Source organism: Pituophis catenifer, unplaced genomic scaffold (assembly GCF_029215685.1).
Source record: "Pituophis catenifer annectens isolate HBS135680 unplaced genomic scaffold, rPitCat1.0.hap2 SCAF_2, whole genome shotgun sequence".
NCBI classification, from domain to species: Eukaryota; Metazoa; Chordata; class Lepidosauria; order Squamata; family Colubridae; genus Pituophis; species Pituophis catenifer.
Genome location: NW_027256882.1, coordinates 92255184 through 92267576, shown reverse-complemented (window position 1 = coordinate 92267576; position 12393 = coordinate 92255184).

The following is a 12393-nucleotide window of genomic DNA, read 5'->3' as shown; positions in this document are numbered from 1 at the left end:
TATTTTGGACTTGTTTGTCCTTGAAAGAGAATGGCACTTCCCAAATATGTGAATACATGATATGTGTCACCTAATTGCACCCAGAAGTTTATTGTCTTACAAAATAATCTCTGAATTAATTAAAGTGAAATATAGCTGAACCGGCTTAGATCTTTCTTGATTACCATTATGGCACTGCATGCCATGCTCACTTTCAACAAGGGAAATGGGAGAATTTTTCATTTTCTCCATTAGATTTGGGCAGCTTGTTTCAGCAATGTTTCGGTGATGCTCATCTTTTGATACTGCATCAGGGTATTTTGCTCAATGAAATACATGAAACCGTCTTAATTTAACTCTTTATGTAAATGTGGAAACAGGATTCAGGACTCTCATCAAGAAATCTCTGATATCTATCATCTACCAAGATATCTCTGGTTTTACAACAATGTTCCTCATGTAGTCAGAAGACTTTTTCATTCTGTCAGAGTATTTGTCAATGTTGTGCTAAGTTTCAGCCTGCTACTGTATTTTGTCTTCCATGCTCTCTACTTCTTAATTCTCTAGGACAATTTTCTTCTTATTTCAGATTGTTGATTGAATCAGCTATCAGCTTACTCATAGTCAATCTATTTTCCAAAGCACCTGAAGGCAGTCCAAGATGCAATGGATGGAAACTATTCAAGGAGAAAACCAACCTAGAATGAAGGAGAAATTTCCTGACAGAAGAATTAACCAGCGGAATGGCTTGTCTCCAGAAGTTGAGGATGCTTCATCACTGGAGATTTTTAAGAATGGACCAAACTGAATTGGGTCTCCTGCTAGAACAGGGGGTTGAACTCAAAGTTCTTCAAGGTCCCTTCCAACTCTGTTATTCTATTACTCTATTACTTAATTATGTTCTCTTGATCTGAGTTCGTCACACTACTTAATATACCTATTTTCTAATGTAGTATTATTTTTCAAGAAATGTTAAGCCAAATGTGCTAGAGTTTTGACTTAAATTAATCAGAAATGTTTTTTTTCTTATAGAAAAGTTCTGGAATCATTCAAATACTACTTTGGCTTAATTAATTTAAATATAAACCTAAATTTAGAGCTCTTCAAAACCAAAAGAGGGAAATTAACTATATAGAGGTACAATCAATCTGAGATATCCAGATTTTAACACTTAGGACAAAAAATTAAAAGAAAAACAATAATTTTAAAAATCTAAACAATTAGTTGAAATAATGTACCAAAATCAAAAGCATCTATATAACCACATGTAAGTCCAGTATTTCTCATCTGAAAACTTGCTCCTTTTCCAAAAGAAACACTGAACTGATGACACAAATAACATGTACACAGTACATGTAAATATATATATATATATATATATATATATATATATATATATATATATATATATATATATAATTATAATAATTCTATAAAATACTAATATTTTAATATAATTAAAATTATACAGTATAATTTTTATGAAATTAATACAATAAAGACTGGTGAAGAAATGTTTTACTTGTAGTTATAATAATAATTTATTAAACGTGTATGCCATTCGACTCTCAAAAACTCTGGCAGGCTGAAAACAATCAAATAAATTACATTTAAATCAATTTTAAAAAGATAAAAGATGGTGCATATGATGAGATGTGTCTCACTCTCTTTTCATACTTATTTTTATAGTTTATTTTATGCATGTATACACATACACACAGATACACACTTTTAGTAGCATTTCCCAGATGACTGCTAGCATCTATTATGAATGGAACTGCTGATCAATTATTTCCAGATTAGATTCTGTGGAATCATCATTAAACAGAAAGGACAGTAGGTTTTTGCAGCATATTCCATGTTGTGGTTAGATGCCTTGTAATCTATAAACATCTCTAAAAGGCTGGTTGTATGTTTTCTTAAATCAATTCATGTCTAATGAATAATTGTCTCTAGATACTCAAAGATGACACTTATCCACAGCCATGGTTGAGATCTCTAGAGCTGTCAAGTCTCAGACTGACACATTCATTACATTTTCTGAAACATTTATTAATATTGTATACTGAAGTTTTAGTATTTCTACATCCTCTGTGGAAGTTCTCAGAGTTGATACTTACTGGGCCAAACAATATTCTTCCTTCAGCACTAAAGAAATTATAATAAATCCCAAATGGAGCTGCTGAGTTGCTCATACTAGCTTAGCTATTAAAATGCAATAATGTAATAAAATAAATAATCATTTATTTGACTTTTTTGCCTATTTTGGGAATTAGATAACTACGCTGGTAAGGCTTTACTTCATGTCATAAACTTCATGCACTAAGGGGATACACACACCAAATGCATAATGAAAATTATTCTACTGGAAGAATTTGCCTCTGAAGACTGACTCCCAGGTAAATATAAAATATATATACAGTTATACAGGTGTTCAAATTGTTCTGAAATGATTAATGGGCAGCTGTATATTTTGCAAAAGATGAATAATCCCAATAAAACCATAAGGACAGATTACAAATGTTTTCTAAAGTGGCTGGCAGATCTGTGGTACAGATAAAAAAAATTGGTAACTACTCAGGATAGTTTGGCAACAACAAAATATTTTTCTTAATCTACTACCTGAAGCACATTCGTAACAGCAACTGCACTTAGATTTATATACCACTTCATAGTACTGTACAGCCCTCTCTAAATGGTTTACAGAGTCAAAATATTTTCTCCAACAACCTGGGTTCTCATGTTACTGACCTTGGAAGGATGGAAGGCTGAATCAACCTTGAGCCAATCAGGATCTAACTCCTGGCTGTGGGAAGAGTTAGCCTGCAATACAGCATTCTAACCACTGCGCTACCACAGCTCTTATATATAATGCTATCCATTCATCCGCAGAAGCTTCTCACTGCACTTGAAAGGTGAAGTAAATCTGGGGAATTCTAGGAGTTGAAGTCCATAGATATTAAAGTTGCCAAGTCTGAAAATCACTGCTTTACAGTAGACTGGCCCTATTAGCTTTTTCCAAGCTACTCTTCTCTAAGGCAAAAGCTTTATATTCTGCTTTATTGAAACAACCACAGTTGAGAATTTTGGAAAACATCTATAATGACCCCCAACTCTCTTTGAAATTTAAAACTAAAAAGGCAATTTGTCTTTTCAAGATGTTTTTTTTTCCAGGTTTGCATTTTTGCTTGGTTCTTTCTTACTCTTTACATTTGCTATGTGAAATAAGTAGAAGTATTTAATTTTAATATGACTTTATTTTCCTTGCTCACTTAAAAAAAAAAAAAGCAGCAGCAGTTTAACGGATGTTTGATTTAAGACACAGACATGCCCCTGAGCTAGTGATAAGAAGAGGAGAATGTTTTATGAATATCTACTCCCCTCTCTTTCTTTCTCTCTCTTTCTCACACACGCACAGAGAGATCTGTCAGTGATCTCAAGTCTACCTAGATGGACCACTTTCCTCTAGGGATCTTTCTATTGCATCCGCCACAGGCTTTTCCAGAAGAGAGAGTGCTAATTGGGACAAATTATGTTGAGCTACGTGTGGTGATTTTGTGATGCAGGCTGTTGTCTGTAGGGAACTCAGCTGAGGCAAATATACATAAGGCTGAGCTTATTCAATATCTGTATATGTTGGCAAGATGCTTGTGTGCTCTGGGTATAAAGGCTTGATTTTAAGGTTACTAAAATCTCCTCTCTTAATATTTTTCAGAAATGGTTAGTATTACATCCCAGTAACAGAAATACAGCCCTTTTGAAAATTATCCTATAAATTATATTGCAACAAGAGGATAGGCAAGAGAAATTAGGCTTTAACTAAACCAGTGATTTTAGCCTCTAGGAGGAAATGCTGCTTTAACAGAACATCCGGTTAAGAAATCCAAGCTACATCAGCAAATTTCTACTCATTCGACAGGAATTTGTCAGTCTGTAGACCTCATTCCTTGAAATCTGTGTTGAAGACCTTCCCTAGCTTATGGAGGAGGAGCCAGGGGCTTGGGGAACAAGGGGAGTTTAACCTACCAATGTTTTCTTGATGGAAGAAAATATCAAGTTGGTTTTTTTTTCCAAAACACAGTATTTCAAATGTAAAACTGAAAAAAGGAGAAATAAAGTGAAAACATCTAATTACCCACACTTGTGGTAGACAATGGATGATGTTCCCTCTATTTATGACTACAGGAATTTGGTTGCCCAATCAGTTTACTACTGTCTAGATGTAGAGTAGAGGTGTCAAACTCAAGGTCCGGCGACCGAGGTCTGGCCTGTGGGGTGCTTAGATCTGGCCTGCGGCACCACCCTGGAAACAGTTAAGCACTGGCCTGTAGTGTCTCTGCCAGCAAAAATGGAGCTTGGGAGACCGTTTTCTCTGGAAGAGTGGTCGGGTCATCACAGGTGCCCCCGACATGAGTGATGCTGAGCTGACCCTGGCCACGCCCAATCCAGCCCCCCAAGGTCAAACACAACCCTGATGCAGCCCTCAATGAAATCGAGTTTGACACCCCTGATGTAGAGAATATAATCAGATGTTTCTTGCATTTCAACGTTGGCATAAAATCAAAAGTTTTTCCAGAGTTGTATTCCAAACTTTATTCAGTGGGCTTACAACAGCAATTGCTAAACTCACCTCCTCCTGCAGCCCTGCAAAGTAAGATAGTTTGAGAGGCAGTAAGACAACCATGGCTATCAGAGAATTGGTATTCAGCAGTAGTTTGAATCTAAGATTCCCACAATGCCAGGGAAATAATCTGGCACTTGTTCCCTCTTCAGAACTTGCAAGTAAATCTTAATCAAAGTTAAGTGCTTTGATTATGTAATTTTTAATCAGTTTTTAAATGATTGGGGTGTTTTAATCTGTCTGGGCCAAATTGTCTAATTCGATTTTATTCTGTTTTTAAATTTTGTATTTATATATATTTTTACTGTTTTGGCTGTTCACCGCCCTGAGTCCTTCGGGAGTAGGGCGGTATATAAATCAAATAAAGATAAAGATAAAGATAAATGCAATGTATGCCCAGTAGTAGCCGTGAGATTTCATAGTTCTTTGTGAACAGTTAGAAAAATTCATAAAAAATGTGGCTTCTAAAGATTTGAATGATCATTTAAACTGTTCTGTCTCAGGTATGCTTTGATTATATAATCCTATTTATTTCATCCTTTCTTATATAGTCTGTTTTATTCTGCTAGGCAATGCTAGAAAAATTAATGCAGGGTAGACAACTTGCATAATTTGACTTTTCATTTGTTACTATTTGTAAATATAAGCAATATGAATCAAAAATTTGTGATTTATAGATCTGAGAGCAACTGATGCTCCTTGCACTTGGTAGCAACTATTAGCAATGATTTTATGTAAACCTCTTCTGAATGGTTTATTTTCCCACCCCACTCTTTCGTTTGTGTGTGAATCTGTGTGTGTCTTAACATTCAGAAGTGACGTGCAAGGCAGATGGATGTTCCTTTAATACAATCCTTTTTAAATATTTCAGACCAATAGCTTGCAAAACAATTCATTTATTGCATTTATTGTGCATTTCTTTTTCTTTTTGAGAGAGAGAGGCGGAGACCCAGAGAAAGAATCTATTTTCATTTGGATCTGAAATAAATTCCAGGAAATTTTGAAGGAAAATCCCAGAAATGTACAATCTTCAAGTAATTAAATGGGAAGAAAGGTCCCTTGAGGGCAGGCCAAGAAAATACACACACACACACACACACATTCACAAACACACAGAGGCCAGCATAGAAATTGCAAGATGAAGCAGGCGAGCCTGACCACATGACTCGGCTCGTTTCTGGTATACAAATTCAAATTTTATACTTCAGTCAATATAAAATAATCAGATTATTTATAAGACACTGCCAAATATTAGCCTCATATCCAGTTTACTTCACATCTTTCAATGTTTCTAATGCAAACCATACAAAATATTTTTTTATTTTATAGGATTTTGAAAAGGCTACTTTGCAGCCTAGCTACATACAGGGTTTTAAAATAGTGGATGTTTATGTAAATATAATGATGTGGGGTATTTTATGCTGGGTAACTCAGTAATTAATTCATTTGTAAGTCTCATCCCTCCACTGCCCTGGGGGAAAAAAGAAAGAAGAGAAAAGAAAGAAAAATTAATTTGCTAGAAAAAAACAAGTTTAAGTTTATCCTTTAGTCAGGGGACCAAATTATTTTAGCATGTGGGCTTGTGGTTTTAATGAGTTTGGATTTTAAAATGCTTTTTGCCCAGTGAGAATTACTAATGCAAAGAATTGGGGGGGGGGAACCCCTTTTTTTGATAATGACTCATTAAAATTATTACAGTAATCAAAGAAAGCCAGTGAAAGGTTAAAGGAAATTTGAAGGTGAAATTTTGTGGGATTAAATTGATAGAAACCTTGCATTCTGCAGAAGATTAAATAGCATGTATTTTACAAGAAGAAAATAGAATTTTCAAAATCTATCATTTGAATATATAAGTTCTCAATTTATTTCTTCACCAAACTAATCATTATTACAGTGTGTAAAATACAAAAAGAAGTTATAGCATTACATTAGTTCTCTTTTAAACAGAACTGAATTTTTTAATAATCAAAAAATGGCAAAAGTATCAATTTTTATTTTTCCTAGAAAAATCCTGAAATTTACAGTTCAAAATTCAGATTTTACAGTTCAGATTTTAAATTGGAATTAATTTTAATCTTAATGTTCAAAAATCACATTTGAGTGAAAAATTCTGGAGAAATCTATACATTATATCTTGATTCCAGCATGCATTTATTTGAACTATATGAAACTAGGTGGCTCAGTGGCTAAGACACTGAGCTTGTCGATCAGAAAGGTCAGCAGTTCAGCAGTTCGAATCCCTAGTACAAGTCTCCTGCATTAGCAGGGGGTTGGATTAGATAACCTCCAAGGTCCCTTCCAACTCTGTTACTGGTACTGGTACTGTAATTGCCTTCAACTGCTTGAACACATATGCTTTCAAAGGCAGGGATATCTCCTTGTTTATTTGTTTATTTATTACATTTACATATTGCTCATCTCCTAACAACTCTTCAAAAGCCCTGCATTGTAACCAGATTGGGCTTTGCCTTCAGGCAGGGATGGGCAACTGTGGCCCTTTTACAATCTGTGGACTTCAACTCCCAGAATTCCTGAGACAGCCAAGCTGGCTCAGGAATTCTGGGACTTGAAGTCCACAGGTCATAAAGGGGCCATATTTTCCCACCCCTGCCTTAAGGGAAGGTGCTTCTTTTGAGAGAAGGGACAGTTTTCTTTGATACCCTCAACTCATGGAAGCCTTTACCAATCCTTATCACCCCATCCCCCCAAAAAGCAGGTGTGGAGGACAGGATGAATTTCAGGAAGAATAGGGATGGCTGTAGAAAGGTGCAACGATACACCAATAACTATAATATAGAAGTCCCAACTTACATAAGCAGAATCATGCCAACAATTCCATTAATATGGAGTTCCATTAATATGTAACTGTTTGCAGTTACATTGAAGGTTATTGCGGTACACTAAATAATGACCCCATAGAATAGTGGTCTCTATCATATAATTTCAATATGGGTAAGTGAATGTTTGATTTTTACATTATGATATTAATCTAAAATATTGTGGAAGTCAGGATAAAAAACTGCAAGGGGGAAATAGGAAAAAAATCATTCAAAACACACACACAAAAATCCCTTCCTCCTCCTTTAAGATAAAATTCTACTCATAGGATCTTTAGATCCAATTCTTGCAATTATTTGTCATGATGTCTGTTTGTGTTGTATCATCAGTGCATTTCATAAATTACATGTATCAACACTACTTAAAGCCATGATTACATTTTCAGATGCCCACTGTAACTAGTTTGTATTACCTCAACACATCGCAATGTGTAATGTTTGGTGGCAACCAAACCTCAGATACATTTCTTCGTCCCTAGATTTTCATAAGATTGCATCAGAGAAATTCAGGAGAGAAATAACTTTTTTAGTGACACAGTTTTCAGCTTTGGGTTGACTGTGTTGTTTACAACTTTCTGCAAAGTATAATTTAAAATGAGTAAAATATTTGGCTTAATATGCCTATTTTATGTGAATATATTCACCCCCAGGAAGAGATCAAAAACATGCCAGCCACACCTACTATGGTAGATGAGGTCATTGCAATAGTCCCAAAGGCCTTGGGAAATTTTAAAAAAAATACAATTATTTAGAGAAAATAGTTACCTAACTCAGGTGCAAAGCATCAGATTCAAATAGGTTGTAGAGTTCACTTTCATAGAGGATTCTGTATTCATTATTGTAATTAGTTACTGCTTTATAACTTCAGTCTCATACCTCTAAGATGGAGGTAGACCAAATTGGATTTATCTAAATTAAAACCAGTGGAAATTTCTCTAGATATAGGAAACGTATGAATAAACTAAATTGAGATAAATAATCTTATATCCATATAATCTGGTTTAACTGGTTGTGGATCACAGCATGCATTATCAAACCAACCTCTACTAATACACTGAAAGTCATACTAAAAATTCTCTGTTCTTTAAAATGACCAGGGGAAAATAAGGAAATACTTAAACTGTCTGAAAATACAAGTAGACTAATGAAGTGAGAGTTTGGGCAGCACAGTACTGTATAGTACAATTTTCTCAGGAAGATTGGAGCTCAGAAGAACTGGACATTATTGGCCAAGAGTAGATCTCAACATGGACTGAATGTTTTCTCTGGCCGTTTCCTTGTACTGTGAAGAAAAAAACTCTAATTGGGAGCAATACATGTTAAAAATAAACTTGCTATTTCATAGATTTGTTTGTTACATAGTTGGGGGTGGAGTGTTGTTTTTTTGGGAGGAAAAAAGGCTTGCTTTCAGTCCTTGTGGGGGGGAAAGGAGACAATAGAATCATGTCACTACTAGCACACATTTCTGCTAATTAACATCTGAAGATGAAAAGCATTTGGTTCTTTCTCTTACGAATGGTGGGATGGAGGTCAGACCCTTATGGAAATGACTCCTATGGGAGTTCTGGACAACCCACTTTCTAATGGGTTTGCAATTACATTTCACTTCATGAGCATCTTCCAGGCTCAAAACTGATGCGTTCCAACTTTAGTCTTTAAGCCATGGGAAATGAGAACATGCCTCTTTTTCAGCCAAAAATTATCTTGGCTCATTTAAGTTTACTATCAAGTTAAAGTATGTAGGATTGTATCTTTATTACATGAGTGGACATGTGAACTATACTTTTAGGATTATGTTCTATTGTTTTAGATTGTTTTCTATTGTTTTAAACTAAAGAAACCCTTCTCCGGATAAGTATTAGACTTTATTATCTCCTCCACAGCTTAATTAGGTGTTTCTAATCAATTTTGTTAAAGTGGGTTGTTGATGTCAATTTTGTAGACACATCTTTAATTCTATTGCTGTCATTTTTAACAATGGTCTACCTTTGCTGTAAGCCATAAACACATCATCAGACCCAAAGCTCATATTGATTTCCCTAATTTTATAAACATTTAATAATACTTATTAAATATATCAGCCAGCATGATTTAATAACACAATCAGCCTAGAGTTTGAGAAAATTGAAAACAGGATTTGAATGTAATACAGCCACAATTACCGGAGATTATAGGCAATCATTTCCATATGTCTGCAAGGGAGAGCTGCTAATCTCTGTTTGTGTGGAGGTGATTTCCCCTGGAACACTTCCCAGTCTTCAACAGCACTAGTGCTGAACAAATTAGATTGGAAAGTCCCCCATGTTATGGCTAAGGTAATATACTCAGTGTGTTAGAGAAACAATGAGTATGTATTATAACTGGGCTCCATAACCTAGAAAGAGATCTTCTTCCATTTAGTTTGGCTATATCATATCATGACATTTTTCCTAGGATTAAGGTACTTTTAGGAGGTACGGTCAAAGATTAAAAAATAAATCCTCTCTACCTATAAGGCCCTAAAATACGGTGACATTATGATTTGGAATGCCAAGCAATTAGCTGTAGCCAGAGCTCAAGGCATGAGACAGATTTTATTTTATGGTCCTCCTTGTGCCCTGTTCTCCTGACTCATGAGGCTATAAAAAAAATGTTTGTCAATTGGGAGAGTTCAGAATGGGGAAAAGAGGTCTTTTATATTACTTTGACTAGGCTTTTTGCAGCTTAGTTAAAACCTATATTTGAGAAAAGCTGTTTCATGAGACGGATATCTCCACTGAGTTGTGTAACAGTGCCTGCTAATGGGATATGGGCAATTCTGATTCAGAAACAAGAGTTCATTCCACATGGCTACATGGCCACAAGTTATTCCTATTATCAGCGTTAAATAAATTGAGAAGTTACAGAATAGCAGAGTTGGAAGGGACCTCGGAGATCGTGTAGTCCAACCCTGTGCACAAGCAGGAGACCCCTATACCATTCCAGACAGTTTGTCTCTTCTTAAAAGCTCCCAGTGAGAAGCACCCACAACTTCTGAAGGCAAGCCATTCGACTGGTTGATTGTTTTCGCTGTTAGGAAATTTCTAACAAGTTGCTTCTCTTCTTGATTAGTTTCCATCCATTGTTTCTTGTCTTGCCTTCTGGTTCTTTGAAAAATAGCCCTAATAGCTCTTACCCTAACCCTCAAATATGGAAACACTGCTATCATGTCATTTCTAGACCTTCTTTTCAATAGAGTAGACCAGGGGTGTCAAACTGGCTGCCTGCAGGCTGCCTGCATCATGCACAGGCCATGTCCATCCCAGGTCCACAAAGGGAAAAAATATTGCGAAACATCACATGATGGCAACATGATACCGTGAGTTTGACACCTATGAACTAGACAAACATATTCCTGCAACTGTTCTTCATATGTTTTAGCCTCCAGGCCCCCTATTCATTTTTTGTTGCTCTTTTCTACACTCTTTCCAGAGTCTCTGCGTCTTTGTTATAATATGGTGACCAAAACTGGATGCAGTATTCTAAGTGTGGTCTTACTAAGGCTTTATAAAATGGTACTAAGAAAACCAGGTACTAATAAATAGCAGGGATACCAAAGGCAAATTTATCACAATCTGTTTGACTTTCTCAGTTTGGTATGTATGCTTGTGTATACGTGTTTGCGAATGTATGCGCTTATCCACAGCTGCCTCTTATAATATTTTAATGCATTATTTCCATTTGCTCTAGTATGATTGTTTCTTCTTTTTTATGTTTTTTTATGTTTCTTTGCCTATTTTTAACATCGGGCAAAAGCTACCTGATAATGGAAGATTAAAAGGGGTGGGGTAAACAAGGTAAACCATGGGTCAATTACCTGTTTATGAGAGGCGGGATTCAGACGGTTCAGACAGGTTCAGGTGAACTGGTAGTTATGGCCAGCGGCTGGGCCCACCCGCCCTGGCGCTATCCCATGTTATACAATCACCGTGGTTTTGACGCAGCATGTATGTATGCGCACAAGCTCACGTTTTCGATTCTGGGTGAACCGGTTGGTAAATTATGCGAAGCCCACCTCTGCTGTTTACCAAAAACTTTCAAATTGCTAGATGTGCTCTTTTCACCTCAGCAGAAAGGAAACTGCCCAGACAGCAGAGGAACAAAAAATCAGCTCCTAACTGACAAGAGGATTTTGGAAAACTGCAAGAGAAAGATCACAAACACGAATGTAGCTTCAATTGATTATGTGATTATGCTCCTTGCCACATGATTGGATAAATAAAATCTCTGCAAAGAAGCTGAAGAAACAGTGGACCACTTAGTTAGCTGCTCAAAGAAGATCACAAAGACTGACTACAAACAATGGCATGACAAAGTAGCAGCAATGGTGCATTGGAATATTAGCAAGAAATACTATTTACTTCCAAGCAAGAACTGGTGGGACACAAATAATCGAAGTAATAGAAAATGAAGAAGCTAAAGTGCTCTGGGACTTTAGAATTCAAACAGACAAGCAGCTCCTATACTACACCCAGACTTAACCATTGTCTATAAGAAATTCCAAAAGTCTGGATAGTGAGTATGGCAGTACCTGGAGACAGCAGAATGTAACAAATTACAAAGTCCTCAAATAGAAATAGAATGACTGGCAAAAGTAAAAAAGCAAAAACAGTACCAATAGTAATAGATACCTTTGGTGCAATCCCAAAACATCTGGGGCATCAGTTGACCATCATGGGTATTTACAAATTCACCATCAGTCAATTGCAAAAGGCAACTTCTCTTGGAACAGTTTTACATCCTGCGACAAGGCCTTTCATTTTATTAAACAAGATATTCTGATCCCAGTTCCTTGGGAGGGACTCGATAGGCAGACGAAAAGGTCAAATCCAGTCTGAACATATGGCTGACTGTGCAATCAACCATAATATATTAAACTTTATGCCCCACTTTGATATATTTTGGCATAAAATGGAGGAGAGAAAAAAAATCTCTGGT